Raw genomic sequence first — 13,439 nt, 5'->3', positions numbered from 1 at the left:
TAAAGCAGCTTTTAGTTGTTGCACAGTGTATTAGCAATCTTTTGCCACATATCAATTGTCCTCCAAAGTTTACTAGCCTACATCAATAAATATTTGTTGCCCCATAGATTCTGTAAATTGGGAACTTGGGTGTAGGATGGTTAGGTGGTTCTGTCTCAGGGTCTCCTGCCAGAGCTGCCTGAAGACTTGACTACACATATCATCAACCTATTGGCCACAGTTTTTCACAGACTTTTTTCCACAGATCTGCTTGAATGTCCACAGAACATCATAATTGGATTCCCTGAGAGTAAGTGACCCAAGCATAACTAAGACAGAAACTGTGAAGTCTTTTATGACATAGCTTCAGGAAATACATATTTACTTCTATCATTTTTTTTTGTTGCTACAAGCCAACATTTTAGTATAAGACTATCAAACCAAAGCATGCATACTGATAAATCAAGTCACTTGAGACTGACTTGAGACTTGCTTGAGACTGGTTGTAATGGAAAACCAATTTTTATGAAAGGATATTCTTGAGCTGGGTAAAGAGTTTGAGACACATTCTAGAATACATGAGAAGTCACTGGAAAGTTGTGAGGGAGTCTCTAATATCAGGGTTTTTAGTTCTAAACAGTGGAAATTGACTCTAGGTAACTAACCAGGAAGGGATGAAGGATACTATATGTCCCAGTGGATTCTAGGGAGGATTGGAGAAAACTCATAACCACACCAGACACCTGTCCTGATTAGGAATATATCAAAGATGGGACTGGAGGAAATTGCTGTCACCACTGCTAGGGAAGACTGGGGAGTGACTGACCCTATCTCTGCTATCCTTCAGATACCTAGAGGGTTTTGTACCAACAAAATGACAAGCTTCTAAAAGATTCTGTTTTCTCACCCTACTTCTCAATCAAAGGTTTATAGGGGTGCAATCTGACTAAGGAAGTTTGGGTCCCTTACCTGAGTCCTGACGGCAAAAGAAACTGAAAATCAGTTCCTTCCTTGGGAACTCCTGACTCCTTCCTTGGGAACTTATTAGAAGTGTGAGGAAGGTTGTTCAAAATTTGATAGAATGAATTTGACAGATGTACACTACTAGGACCATGCTCTAGTCGGAAATGTATGACTTGCCATAAGGAAGGGTGACAGGGACACCTGTAGGGCTATAGAGATGTCTCAGGGGTAAAGGGGACTTGCTGTTCTTCTGGCAGACTTGGATTTAATTCTCAGCACCCACAGTTGTGGAGGATCCAGTGCCCTCTTCTGGCCTCTGCCTCTTCTGACCTCTATGGACACCAGGTAGCCACATGGTCCACAGACATTCAGGAAAAATACCTACAGACTTAAAATTTTTAAACTTTAAAATAGGGACTGTATCCAACTCATTGTAGGTGGGGTATCTACATAGATTGTTCAGATGTAGGCTGGGGGTATAGTTCAATTGGTAAATATTAGGTCTGAAGGAAAGCCCCAAGTATCCCAAAAGAGCAGGCCTACTAACTTGGTCCAAAATGACCATCTTAGCTCAGATCATACTGGACTATAGAATTTGCTGGCAGATTCTTTCAGTATTCCCTCAGAAATTTGTGAAACGAGTCTGCTAAAAAGAGTCATTTCTATTAACCTCCCCTTGACTCTGGCAAAAGGGACAAATAGCTCTTGATTGACATATACCTACCTGTATTTGTATATTAAAGCCCATGCTGGGCTTCTGACCCATTTCAGTCCCTAGTCACACATACTTGTAACACGTTTAAAAGCCCACACTAGCACCTGGCCCCTTTCACCACCTCCAGCACCCTAGGCTGTTCCAAGTCATAGGCTCCCCCACCCCCACCCCAAGCTACTCATCTTCCTTATAACTAGAATGGTTTTCCCATGCTCTGCTACCCTAGCCCTCTATCCTAGCCCTAGCTATGTCCCGTCTGCTTTATTTTCTCTGCTTCAGACTCTTGCAAATGCCTGTGAATCTCCTTTCTCTCTTACAATAAAAAGCCTCCCCTAATAATTGAGTAGACATTTGCGTGCTGTCTTTCCTGAGCCTCTAATTACAGTGCTTGCCACACATCCACAAAGCCCTGTGTTTGACCAGCAACACTGCACAAGTTAGGTATAATGGTGCGTGCTTTTAGTCCCAGCACTTGGGAGAAGTGAGAGAATCAGGAGTTCAAGGTCACCCGTGGTTCAAGCCCAGCCCAATCTGGGTCACATGAGTCTTGACATAAATAATAACCAGGCATAGTGGTGCATGCCTTTAGCAGCAGCACTCAAGAAGCAGAGGCTAGGCCATCTCTGTGACTTCAAGGCCAGCCTGATCTACACTCCAGGCCAGCCAAGAGTACATATTGAGAGCTCCTGTCAAATAAATAAATAAATAAATAAATTTATTTCAAACCCTGGGACAAATAGCTGAGGTGTCTATTTAACATATCAAAGCAGACACTGGCCACCAAGTTCTCCCAGCATCCCTCAGCTCCTGAACTCTCCAGCCCAGAGGGCTGGCCTGCTCTTCCATATATAATCCAACCATTTTGGCTACCCACCCTCTGTTGTACCTTTGGACCTTATGGCTGCTGCTTCTGGTTCCCCTGTGTCCCCTCTCCCTCCCCCTCCGTGCTTCCACATGGCACAGGTCAGTCTGGTCACTGTCCACTCTGGCCTTTCCTAGATGTCCCTGCCTCTGGCTATGCTGTGCCATATATCTGCAATACACCTCCTCCACCATAGCGAAAAGCAGTCATGTTTCCTTTTCCTTTTGATTTTTTTCTTTCATTCAATAAATAAATTTGTCTGACTTGTTCTATATAGTGAGTTTGTCTATTTCTTCATTCAATCACTTATATTAGCGTGAACTTACAGATACTTTACAGTTTGCATCATAGTCTAGCACTAATTCTTCATTGCTGCTGCTGCTGCTGCCCAGCCTTACTCACCAGAAGATTCTCCATTGGCGATGGTGTCCATTTCCCATCTCCATATTTTTCCTTCATTTGTTTTATTCAATTCCATTTTTTGAGCATTTTCTTACTTTCTACAACCATGAGGTGCTATGGGTTAATTTTTTAATGTTTTCTGCCCCAGCACCAAAACCAGCAATTTATTTTTCCAAGAATCCTTACCTACTTCTTTTGTTTTACTTTGTTTTTTGAATATTGGTATTTGTAAACCAAAACCTGGCTGCTGGTTATATTTATTGTTACTGAAGTGTCTGTTTCTAAGCCTTCCTAGCTGACTGAGCAAGGTATATTATATTTCCATAATAGAATATGTACTTCTATGCATAACCAGGCATAGTATTTTGATGGACCCAACTCTGACCCATTCACATATGAATCACAGCCTCCTCCTGCTTCAGCCAGTACAGCACAAGCTAAAACTTGGGAGTTCCTGGAAGAGGAGAACAGTGAGTGATTCACGTAGAGGGACACAGAGCCTCTTGGTTTCCTTGACTTGAAGAGAGAACCACTATATTTTACAATTTGGTGTATTTAAAGGGAAAAGTGGGGTTACTGGGTTACTGGGTTACTGGGTGTATCAGACCTTCCCTAGAGCTTTAAGTTATAAGGACTGAGAACTATCTGTGGCACTTTCCTTCTGGCTATCAGATTGCCCTACAGTTTTCCACAGAGATGAGGGAACACCGAGGCAAGGGTTTAACTAAGTCCCAGGTTACCCTTGAATTTGGTTTTGTCGCTGATAGAAGCTATACCAGCCTTCTGTATAGCAGCCTCCAACTATGAGACACCTGGCTACAATTATCTGCTGCCTATTTACTTCATTGCTGAGTTGTTTTGCTGCACATGCTTACTGCCTTCAGAATTATTAACCCATACCCTGTACATTAACTAGATTACCCAGTTGGTCTGCAGTTCTCATTGACTTTAGACTTACAGACTCCATTCTTTCCCACAGTTAAAGTCTATACCTTTTCAGCCAAATCTCTTTATGCTATTTCAAACACTTGCGACCTACAAAACAAAGCATGAAAGAGAGATGGAGATGATGCCAACTGGCAAGACTACTGGACTATAGAGTCACTTACCTCTCTTAAGAGCCAACCAAATTCCAGACAGCTTCCTCCGGTAGTAATTTAAAACACAAATCTGTATTGCTCCCACAAATTCAATTAGCTAGTGAGGAAACCAGATGGGTTACCAAGTAACAGCATTCTCCTCTCTACCTGGCCTTCCACATACCCTGAACTGTGGGTTGCCCTTCAGTGACCTTCCTAAAGCAATAGCATAGTGCAAGAGATGCCTAGAAGCATAGCACCACATCCAGAATGTTAGCACTGAGGCCAAGCTTCGCCTCAGCCTTTGACCTCAATGTCTTCGGCTGCAGCATGGAGATAGTATTTGTTCCTTGCATGGTCTTGATAGGGGTTTAGGAAGGCATATATGAAAGTATGCAAAGCATAGCAAGGACATGATAAACACTGTGCCTCATTTCACATCCCTATGTCTCCTTCTGGGGTTCCTTTTTAATCGGACTCCATTAGCACAAGTGATGGGGAGACAAGGAGCAAAGCTGGAAATTTGCCTTTTGCCAACAAACTACCACTTCTGGCTCTCCCTTATCCCATATATATATAATCACTGTCCCCTCCCATAAAAACAGTATAATTTATCTTCAAGTTAAAAAAAACTAACTTACAGTGTTTCCTTCTACATGGAAATATAATTCCTTCCTTAGGGAGACACAAACTGTATCCACTGATCCTCAGACAGTCTTAAGGACAAACCAAAGCTCACCATGGGAACACAATGAGTTTGTGAGGCTTCCTTACAAAGCAAAGGTGAGGAGTTACTGGCAGAAGCATGGGAGACCACAAAGCAGCCAACTAGAAAGCCAGCATGGATTATGGCTTCTCAGAGCTATCTTTCCCAACTTATATATTCCATTCTTCCTGAGACCTAAGGCCACAGGCAAACAGAAAGAGCTACATGTAAATGATCCGGATGAACAGTTGGAATCTCAACTGAAGGTCTTCCTCTCCAACTCTCTCCTCTGAGGTAACAGTCAACAGATTCCCTCTAGAAGTATGCACAGCTGATCTGATAAAATGGCGGCTGCTTTACTCAGAGCACCGACTTCTACATGCTACACATGCTACACATGCTACACATGCTACACATGCTACACATGCTACACATGCTACACATGCTACATGCTACACATTTTAGAAACCAGGAACTGGGGATGCTTTGTCCCTTTCAACTGGATCTTGGCATCTTTCTTTAATGAATAATTATTCTGCCTAGTTAATTATTATTTTTCTTCTGGAGCTTTAATTTAAAAGTATCCCTTGATCTGAAAAGATCAAGTCCCTGTCAGCCATTAATAAATGAGATAAGTAATCTTCTGTTTTAGATAACCATCATGAGTAGTCTGAATAAGCAGGAATTACCAGCAGCGGTTTTTCCCCCTCAGTTAAATGTGGGAAACCAAGAAACAAAGAGATTGGATGGGCCACTGTTGGCTTTTGTTGTTTTCTTGATAAACTTGGAAACTTTGCCTTAGCATGATTCCATGAACAGAGTAGAAAACTAGCTTAGCCAATTTCAAATGTCCTTTCCAAAAGCAATAAAACAAATTTCTCCCTTCCTTGCAACATTTTAAACTTGTTACTTATTATGATTCGAGGGCACATGATGTGTCTGACTGTGATGAGCAAAGGGCCAGGCTGTGGAGTCAGTTCTGTCCGTCTACTTTCACCTGCGTTCCAGGGATTGAACTCAGGTCTTCAGGCAAGAACCTTTACCTGCAGAATCATCTTTCCTGCCTACCTTTTGTTTTTTAAACTCCAATTGTTTTCGTCCCTCTTTTAAAAATTATTCTGCCTTTCATGTGAGGTATACAGTTTTTTCCATAAATGGTCCATTTCTTGAAATGTTTTTGAAGTTGCTCAGAAAGGGGAATATCATTAAAAAAAATAAATAAGCATCTATAAAAGGGGAGTGGTGGCACACACCTTTAATCCCAGTCCTTGGGAGGCAGAGGCAGGTGGGTCACTGAGTTCGAGGCCAACCTGGTCTACGGTGAGTTCCAGGACAGCCAGGGCCACACAGATTTGGGAACCTGCAGGGGATTTGGAGCCAATTCCCTGTAGCCATGGAGGGATGACTGCAATCATTAAGATCATTAAGACTAAATTGCATTCTTTTTAAGGGTGGGAGTTGTAACAAGAAAGAAAGTATTGGTGCCATCCTAGGAAGACGCTGAGGAAAGCATAAGTGTTTAGAGCCGTTTTACGAATTTCTCGATATATGTGACATCATTCATCTTCCAGATACTGCATTTTTTTTCTAATTCACCAAAAAGGGCCACAGTATAATTGATGTGCTTGTTTGTGTGACACCTGGTATTATCTCCCATTATGTATCATAGAACCCCATGCCCAGATGATGTCTTTCACTTCTGGATGATGAATCAAAATCTATGCTTCCAGAGACCTCATCCCTGAACTCAAGCTAGACACACAAACCCCTCATCACCATGACAATGCCTATCACTGTGTCCATCCTCACACCATTCCAATGGCTCACTTTTCTTGGTCCCCCTCCACTATTTCCCTTCAGTGGTTTCTAATAGCCAGCGCTCAATCTACACATTGCCTCCTCAGAGAGGCCAGCCTGGACCATCCTGACATAGGGAGCTAGCTTCCTGCAGCCACTTATCCAGTTACCTCACCAGCTACACTCCCTTATTTCCTTCATGTAAAATATGTTAGTCAGCTTTCCATCACTATAAGAAATTACCTGAGACAATTAAGTTATAAATAATAGAGGTTCATTTGACTCACAGTTTTAAAGATTCCAGTCTATGACAGTTTGGCACCGTTGACTTGAGCCTGTGACAAGGCAGGAGTTTGTGGCAGAAGAATTGCTTTGCCTCGGGTCAATAGAAAAAGAGAGCCTAAAGGGGGGAGTTTAAGTTCCCACAGTTCCCTCCACCAGCATACCTCCAATAACCTAAGGATCTCTTATGAGAGCCCACTCTCAAAGGTTCCACCATTTCCTCATAATGCCACATTAACAACTCATCCTTTAACACCCAGGCCTTGGAGGGGACATTCAGCATCCAAACCATAGAACAGTACATGTTCCAGTCTGTGCAGTTTTGCTCTGTCACCTACTTTGTTTCTGTCTGCTGGAAGATGTGCTCAGTGGTGGCCAGTGTTCCGATTGTCTTTTCTGCTAACAAGACCTTCACCCACAGTAAACCCTTGATTAATGTTTGTTGACTAAATAAGTAGATTTATCTATGATGACTGTCTCCAGGCCCATGTTGCCATTGACAAGGGCACTAAAATTGTATGGCTTTAATAGCATATTCTCGTGTTATCAGTGTTTCCTCTTGATATACAGAGCCTGTTCATATAGAACCTCATTTTACCCAGGATTCTAAAAAATCAAGTTAAGGAGATAACTAGAACTCAAGGTATATTATTATTATTGTTACTATTATTATTATCTCATTATTACATTCCGTCCACAGTTTCTCCTCCCTTCTCTCCTGTCAGTCCCTACCCCCAAACTTCCCTCACCCCCAGATACACTCAAGGTATTTTTTTATGACAAATCCATCAGTAGTAGGGATATGCCAAGTTTCTCTGCTCTCGCTAGAGACACTAAATATCCTGACTTGACCCAAGCTTTAGTACTGAAAAATGACACAGTCTGGAAAAACCAAGTAATTCTATTTTACCCAAGACTACTTTTAACGTAGATAAAATATGACATATCATGCAATCCAATCCCTGGCCATTCAAACTGCACTACCTACCTAAGTGTGGCGGTACATACCTATAGTCCTCATGCTTGGGAAAGGACTGTGAATTTGAGGCCAGCCTAAGCTGCACGGAAAGACCTGTTGCAAGAAAGAAAAAAAGCAAACACATTGGCTTACATGGTTAAATCATGTAAACCATGGAGAGAGGGGAGATGATTAACACATACAACTTGTGTCACAGAAATGCTGGGACAGGAAGTCCTAGTATTCTGAAGAGGAGCAGCCACATAGAGATGCCATCTGTGCTGCTGCCTTGAATGACAAAGACGCTAACTACGCCAACCTGGTTATCAAGCCACATGCTTTCACACTGAGTCTCTTGATCCACCCTCAAGTCCAAAAAATATCCTATGCAGTGGTGGAGCCAGCCCCTGCAGGCACCCTGGTGGGGCTTATTGTCCCAGAGCTGCTGCTGCTCTTTCTCCTCTTCTTCTTCCTCCTCCTCTTCTTTCTCCTCTTCTTCCTCCTCCTCTTCCTCTCCTTCCTCATCTTTCAACTCATATTTTCATTTTTCCCATGGCGCTGGGCATGGAACCCAGGGCCTTAGACATTCTAGGTAAGCACTCTATTCCTGAGCTGCATCCTGAGTCAGTTCACTAAGAATTAATCCACTTGAGTTCTAGAGAGGTGGCACAATGGTTAAGGACACTGGCTGCCCTTCCGGAGGATGCGGCTTCAATTCCCAGCACCTAAATGACAGCTCACACCTGTGTGTAGCTCCCGTTCCAAGGGATCTGACACCTTCACACAGACATACATTCAGGCAAAACATAAATGTATACAAAAATAAACTACTTTTCAGGAGGAACTATCGCCTTTGAAAAAGTAGATCAGGCCAAGTGGTGGCACATGACTTTAATCCCAGCACTCGGGAGGCAGAGGCAGGCAGATCTCTAGATCTCTGTGAGTTTGAGGCAAGTCTACAGAGCTAGTTCCAGGACACCCAGAGCTAAAACAGAGAAACCCTGTCTTGAGGAAAAAAAAAAAAAAACAGATCTGAAGTCTTTTCTTAGTCACTTTGGTAAAATAGCCAAACACTTTGATAAATATGCTGTGTGTGTATTTGGCATGTTAACACACATGTGTTATAAGAAGGTAATGATTGAATAGGTGGCCTTGTCTGTTCATCTCTGGAGAGACTGAAGTATTCATTCACGACATTGGGTAATTGTAGTGAGGCAACTGTGTATCACATTTTGAAAGAGTCATCTGAAAAAAAAAAGTTCATGGCTGAGATGACTCAGACTTAATTATCTTGATGTTTCAGCTTCTGTGTTTAAGGAGCATAGCAGAGAACACTCCTGCTTCAAAGGTGAAGGGAACTGAAGGTACTCTCCAGCCGTGGACTCATCCCGAGCTTGAGGTAAGAATCCCAAACAAACTTCAGATCTCTACTGGCCCAGGACCTTGGGATGGGGACCTTTGATGCAGACATCCCAGATTTGACACTCAGTAGTCAGCTGTCATGCATTCTGAATTCGTACTGCCCAGGGGGTTTTTGTGCTGTGTTTGTCATCCTCGTTCACCTGAAACCTTCCTAAGGAGGAGGTTTAGTGAAGACTGGATGGCCAGAAGGAGAGGGAAGAGTCAGTCTGGACTACACGTCTACCTTGAGTTGGCTCATAGTGACACGGAATTTTGGCTTTTGATTGCTTGTTTGAGCCTCCATTTGAGAGAAGAATCTAGCAAGTGGCAGAAAATTCTCTTGTCCCTCAGTCATTGTGGTCAGGACTAAGAAGCCGTTGTGACCATTGTGTTTTGGAGCTGTGCCTCACACCACACCGGTGACCTAGATCCTGTCACCACAAAATTGCCCTCCCACTTGTCTGAACAGTTGAACTTGTCCGTGCTAAACTCCGTGTTTGGAAAGGAACGACTTTGTAAGAAGTTTCAGGGCCCTCTAGCCTTGGAAATCTTGCAATACCACAAATGTAAGGATAGAATCCCTTGAAAGATTTTCCAATTCTTCCCATATTTCCTTTACACTTTTACATATAGTATTTTTATTCTTAACCAATGTATTGGAATACCCTAGTGGAGACATCTTCAAACCCGTTGAACTCAAGTTTTCAGTGGGTACCTCTGTTTAGAATGTTGTGTTTGGTTCACTCCTTGCTCCCCTGATCTGGGTTTCCAGATCCATCTTATCATTAACAGCAGTGGGAAGCTGAGCTGTGAATCTCCAGAATGATTTAAACAGTACTGGTGTTTTATTATTCCTGGTGTTTGGGACAGCCAGACCATTTGTTAGTTGGCAAGGAAGTATGGCTGTGGAGGCTTTGAGTCTTAGAAAGAAACAATTCCTGAGCAGCAACAAAATAGCGAACTGGCTGGAGGCTGAGAGGGCTTGTGAGTCCTCTTGGATCCTTTCCTTGAGCCAGCAGCTCACCCTGCCCTTACTTGTCAGACAAATTACCTAACCTTTTCCCGACTCATCGGCTTGCCTGACAGGGTTGCTAGCCTCCTCTGCCCATAAATCATCATCCTAGGCAAACGATTCAACTGAAAGTTATGGACAATCCAGCCCTTTCTACTTTAGTAATTTCATTCTCTCATAAGAGAAAAAAAGGTTTTTCTACACATGATTTGAGTTCCTGGATGGCCATCAAAGTACACTGATTCAGACACTTCCCTTAGCCAAGGCAAGAAAACAGGGCTTTTTTTTTTTTAACCTCTGGGGGGGGGGCGGACTTTAAACTCCATTTGTGCCCAAGAAAATATAAAAGAGGGGTGCTCCAAAATGCTTGAAAACTTCCTGGTGCTGGTTGGATTTCTCCACACTGAAGATGTCCCCCAGGAATTCTTACCAAAAAAACAATCTCTAGGTGAAAATTAAAACCTAGCATTTACCAACTCATTTGTTGGGGCAGAAATCAATAACACTAGAATTAGGAACCAGTAGAGGAAGACTTGATTCTCAGTTGCCTATGGAACTGAATGAGTAAGACTTTTATAAATCTCCATTTCCATGTGCCTAAACTGGGTTCAGTGAAACAATAATACCCACCTTGTGAATTGTGTGATTGGCTTAAGAAAACCCACACATAAATTTGTCATTATTAGACACTGAAACATCTTAGTGCTTTACACTGATGTAACCCTGTACAGACCATGTGAGACTTGTTGTTGTGCTTTTCCACTGCAGACATGGGAATATCTATGTAGTGCACATACGTGTGTGTGTGTGTGTGTGTGTGTGTGTGTGTGTGTACATAGTTTAACTATTCTTTTTTCCCAACCTTTTCTGGAACCTCTCTTATGTAATTAGGATCTTACTGAGGTCCTCTTTGCTCAGTTTCAAACAGTCAAGTTGGTTCAGGCTTTTCTCATTGCTTCTAGCTGCTATGAAAAATAATTTGCTCTTTGACAAAAATCCCTCTGGTGCCCATTTCACAGTGACATTTTCTTTTTTTTTTTTTTTTCAGTTCCTGAATGCCCCACCAGAATTCAGGAGGCTTCCCTGTCTTCTCCTCTCTACTTCTCTTCCTCACTTCTTCTCTGATGTTTGATTCCAGACTTTGTCACTCTTAGATTTTTTCTTTTATTTTCCATGTATTCAAATTTTTTTTATTGGATATTTTATTTACATTTCATATGTTATCCCCTTACCCCATCCCCCACCCATCCGGGAACCCCCCATCCCCTTACCCCTCCTCCTTCTTCTCCGTGGATGTAACCCCCACCTACCCCCCCGCACTCCCACTTCCCCACTCTCAAAATTCCCACCCCCTGGGGCGTCCAGCCTTCATGAGGTCAAGGATCTCTTCTTCCACCTGTGCCCAGCAGGGCCCTCCACTCTTACATATTCAGCTGAAGCCCTGGATCCCTCCATAAGTGCTCCCAGGCTGGTGGTTAGGACCCTGGGAGCTGTGGTTGGTTGGTATTGTTGCTCTCCTCATGGTGCCACAAACCCTTTCAGCTCCTTCAGTCCTCACTCTAACTCCTCCATTGAGAACCTCATGATCAGTTCAATGGCTAGTTGTGAGCATCTGCCTCTGAATATGTCAGACTCTTGAAGGCCTCTGAGGAGACATCCATATCAGGCCCTTATTGGCATGTACTTCCTGACTTCCACATCAGCATCAGAGTGACATTTTCATTTCCAGTCTTTGCCTCCAGTGGTACTAAAGTGGTCACCAGCAGTATGGCCTCTCTATTTGATAAAAATGTGGAAATATCCTGTAGCAATTGGTAAATAGCCACTAACATCCACTCCCACTGGCCTATCTTTCCAGGCCGGAATCCCGTGTGTGTGTGTGTGTGTGTGTGTGTGTGTGTCTGTGTGTGTGTGTGTCTGTGTGTCTGTGTGTCTGTGTGTGTCTGTGTCTGTGTGTGTCTGTGTGTGTGTGCATGTTTTACGATGTGCATATGTGTTTGTGTGTATATCTTGTAGAGGCAGCCGGTTGGGTATTTTCTATCTCTCTCACCTAATTGTTTGAGCAGACTCTCTCACTGACTGGAGCTCGAATCTCGGCTAGCCCTGGATCCTCCTGTCTCGATTACATCCCCAACATCTATCTCCCCCTAAGCACTGGGTTACAAACAGACACCAAGCTCAGGCCCTCATGTTTGCACAGAAAGCATTTTACCCAATAATCTTTCTGTCCAGATCTCCAGGATCTCGTGACAATTACAGGATCAGAAAGGCTTAGAATATTCAGAAGCCACAGGACCTGTATCCATCCTGAGTACAGGATACTGTTATAACATACCCTGTACTCTGCTTCCGAAAATATGAAACCTTCAAGCCTGTTTATCCTTCTTTGCATTTCCTCCAATCATCAGACTTTGCTTGGCCAGAACCCTGGCTCTCCTTCTGTCTCTCCCTCAGCTGGTTCTCCCTTTCATCCTCATAGCATCTCTTACCTCTCTCAGCTCTGCTTCACAGGCTGCTCTTGGAGATTGCTCTGCAGAACCAAAACCAGCTGTGCAGAGCTGAAACATCACACTAGATTCACAAGGCCATACCAGTGTAAAATATCAAAATGCCTGAGTCTACTATTAAAGAGCCACTACTCTGTACCTCAATGGTGTCCTCAACTGCCCTGAACAGTCCTCCAAAGTGTCCTACCCTCCCCATGACCCAGACCCAACCTCCTGGTCCCTGCTGCAAGACTGCACCCAACATCTGATGGGTATCTGTACTCTACTAGTTTATAATGCTATGTTAGTCATCCCAGCTATGGACTGTAGCACAATCCAGAGTAAGATAAGAGCTATTGCCTCCCTTATTCACTCACGAACTCATTCCACCACACTGATCAATCACCCACTGTGCCCCAGATCTGGAGCCTCCAAACTCTGTGCTTGCTTTCTGGTAGATGAGGCTGCAGATTTTCAAGAAAATGAACATATACGCATGAGTAAATAGACATTCTCACCTGTAGTTCAGAAAAAAATGAGATGAGCTCAAGGAAGTCAGAAAGGCCTTCTGAGAAAATGCTTGACACCTCAGGGGCTCTGAAGATGGCCCCAGTAGATAAAGCACTCCAAGTGTGAGGAGCAACAGCCTTGCTTGCCCCTCCTACCCTAAGCATACTGTTCTGTCCTTTAAAAGCAATTCTCTAGTCACCCTACACACACACACACACACACACACACACACACACACACACACACACACACACACACACACACACACACACACACACACACACACA

The sequence above is a fragment of the Grammomys surdaster genome, unplaced genomic scaffold (assembly GCF_004785775.1).
Source record: "Grammomys surdaster isolate TR1022 unplaced genomic scaffold, NIH_TR_1.0 275, whole genome shotgun sequence".
NCBI lineage: Eukaryota > Metazoa > Chordata > Mammalia > Rodentia > Muridae > Grammomys > Grammomys surdaster.
Note: the sequence above shows the minus strand (reverse complement) of the source record.